Source organism: Osmerus eperlanus, chromosome 20, assembly GCF_963692335.1.
Source record: "Osmerus eperlanus chromosome 20, fOsmEpe2.1, whole genome shotgun sequence".
Taxonomy (NCBI): domain Eukaryota; kingdom Metazoa; phylum Chordata; class Actinopteri; order Osmeriformes; family Osmeridae; genus Osmerus; species Osmerus eperlanus.
In genome coordinates, this window is record NC_085037.1 from 13139495 (window position 1) to 13142822 (window position 3328).

Below are 3328 nucleotides of genomic sequence, written 5' to 3' on the forward strand. Positions count from 1 at the left end.
TCTCTCTCTCTCTCTCTCTCTCTCTCTCTCTCTCTCTCTCTCTCTCTCTCTCTCTCCATCTCTCCATCTCTCTCCTCTCACCGTCTCTCTCTTTCTCTGTCTCAGTCTCTGTCTCTCTCTGTCTCTCTCTCTCTCACCCTCTCTTTCTCTCTCTCTCTGTCTTTCTCTCTCTCTCATCCTCTCTCTCTGTCTCTCTCACTCTCACACACTCGTTCTCTCTCTCTCTGTCTCTGAGCCACGTCACCTACCAGTCTGTGTTAACAGAACAGAGAGCGCTCATCCCACCGGTCTGTAGACAGATGTAGAAACAAACCTCCACTCCACACACACTCCACACCACACACACTCCACTCCACGCACACTCCTCACCACACACACTCCTCACCACACACACTCCACACCACACACACTCCACACCACACACACTCCACACCACACACACTCCTCACCACACACACTCCACACCACACACACTCCACATCACAGACACTCTGTTCACACACAGAGAGGATCAGAGGACTCCTGTGTGTGTGAACTGTTGGCGACGAGAGCCGTGTCCAGAGGGCAGGGTGTGTTTTGTTTTGGTACCCCAGGGTCACGCAGGGGAAACACTCCTGATTTTTTAGGTGGACAAAAAGGCAGAGGAAAGACAGAGGAACACCAAGAGAGAGAATAGAAAAATAAGTGGAGAGAGGGAGGAAGGGAGGGCAAGAGAGGAATAGAGAGAGAAGGAGGGAGGTAGGAAGAGCGAGAAAGACAGGCAGGGAGAGGGGAAGGGATGGAGAGAGAGAGAGAGAGGGAGGGAGAAAGAAATAGAGACCAAAAGGGAGGGAGAGGGAGAGAGAGAGGGAGACGGAGAGAGAGAGAGACACACACAGAGAGAGAGAGACACACAGAGGGAGGGAGGGAGTAGAGAGATAGAGAGACGGAGTGAATGAGATGGTTTCAAGCTCCTTTTTGATGATAGTTATTGAAGCGTATAGTCTTTGTGTTTGTGAAATCAAAAGCAGGACATAGCTTAGTTTAGTTTAGTAGTTTATAGATATGAAAAGCTCCTCATATCAAAGAGTCTGTCACTCTCCTGTAATTGGATGGTTAGATGAGAAAGGTGTTTGTTGGCCTCTAATGATAGAGTTACCGTGGAGACAGCCTGACCTGTAATAATATGATAGAGGGATAACACTGTAATATTAGAAGACTACACTTTCACTGAGCTCACAGACAGAGATTGCAAAAGTACACACATCCTTCACTCAAGTAGAAGTACAGATATGCTACATGTCACCACAAGACTCTGGTAATAGTTGAAGTACTGACTACACTTTCTCACTCAAGTTAAAGTAAAGAAGTTTTGACTCTGACATACAGTATACTTGAGTAAAATGTAGCCATTACTACTACCTGTTGGACCTCACATCATAAATACATTATACAAAAATACACTACAGACGCATTCGCCAGGAATCCTTTTTGACGGTGACAATTTTAGAACATCTCCCTCATAAATGGCCATGGGTGATCAGGAATGTCTCTATTCTCAGTCATGTCGACATCACTAACTCCCTCTGTCTCAGAATCTTTTTTCTCCAAAACTTGTGTTCACCCAACACAATAGTTTAACGTTTATTCCATAAACGTTCTATAAACCTTTCCAAAAAAAAAAATCTATATATATTTTTTCAACCTTTCAAAACTTTTTTCTCACACACTGTGAAATGAGAGGAGAGCATAGAGCAGAGAAGCCTAAAATAGAGTAAAGCAAAGAGCAGAATACAATAAAGTCCAGTAAAGTACAGTAGAGACTTTTTTTGAAAATATTTTTTCAACCTTTCTAAACCTTTTTCGAAAATATTTTTTCAACCTTTCAGCACTGTCTAAGGTCAGATATAACATGCTGGTCTAACAGGCTGGTCTTAGGTCAGATCTAACATGCTGGTCTAACAGGCTGGTCTCAGGTCAGATCTAACAGGCTGGTCTAACAGGCTGGTCTCAGGTCAGATCTAACAGGCTGGTCTAACAGGCTGGTCTTAGGTCAGATCTAACAGGCTGGTCTCAGGTCAGATCTGAAAAGGCTGGTCTCAAGTCAGATATTAGAGACTGTAGAGTATAGTAGAGTCCTCATAAAGAACTCATGAATGATGCAAACCTTTTTTTAGCAACTTCTTTTGAAAAATATTTTGTCAACCTTTCAAAACAAAAACAAAAAAGCTATTTGAACCTGCAACCTCTTGATCTACTGGTCAAATGCTCTAACCACTAAGCTGTACCCAAACCACAGTTGTTTAACTGTGTAGTGAACTGGTAAAGCAGAATGAAGAGCTTCCTGTGTTACCTTACTGCCCTCTCTACCGGGGCAGGAAGTCTGCCCACCACTAATTGGTTAAGTAAACATGTTCTGAAGGTATAGGATGTAGATGTTAACAGTGTTGATACAGTCTGCCTGTTATTCCAGGGATGAAGGTGCTGAAGGTACTGGCTGAAGTTAAGGATGTCTTAGAGGCTCGTTGACCGATGATCTCTTGGGAATCTTGTATTGCTCAAATATCAGCCATCTTGGTTCAGGAGAGGGTCACTGGTGGTCGAAATGTGGTGTTGTAGTTCTTTAGGGGAAAAGGTTGAGTCTCTCTTTTTATCTGTCTCTCTAAATACTGTATCTCTCTGTCTCTATATGTCTCTCTCTTTCTATTTGCCTCTATCTTCATATCTGACTCTATCTCTCTCTCTTTCTCCTTACATTTTCAGCTCAACTGTCTGAACTACAGACCATGTTCCAGAGGGAGGAATGGGATGGAGAGGCATCACCGTGGCGATAGAAGCGGTGATTACTGCATCTCCTGGCATGTGGAGCTACAGCATCTCCGTGGAGGGAAAGGGCCTCAGATCTCTCCGCTCTGTCAGGTAAACTGATAATTAAAGGTAAACTCTGGAGGCAGACAGATACGCCCTCGTCTTCACATGCACACTGCTCATTACGGCTCCTGATTGCACATGAATGTGCGTTGCCAGATTCTCTGTCTCAAACCCCCCCCTCAATCATATCGTCGCATAGTTAGAGAAGTCAATTATTATACTGCCAGCTGCTGTTTGGGCATTTTTCTGTGTCTGTCTGTGTGTCTGTGTGTCTGTCTGTGTTTGTGTCGGTGTGTTTGTGTGTGTGTGTGTGCGTGTGTCATTTAATTACATTTGTTTCCCTTAAAACAGCACTTAAAGCACAGAGCAGAGGTCCTCTGGTCTGTTTGATTTGAGATAGCGAGAGAAAGAGAGAGCAGAAGCAGAATGACATGTTCTCTCAGAAAGCGGCTGAGCACACGTGGACAGGAGTGTTTCT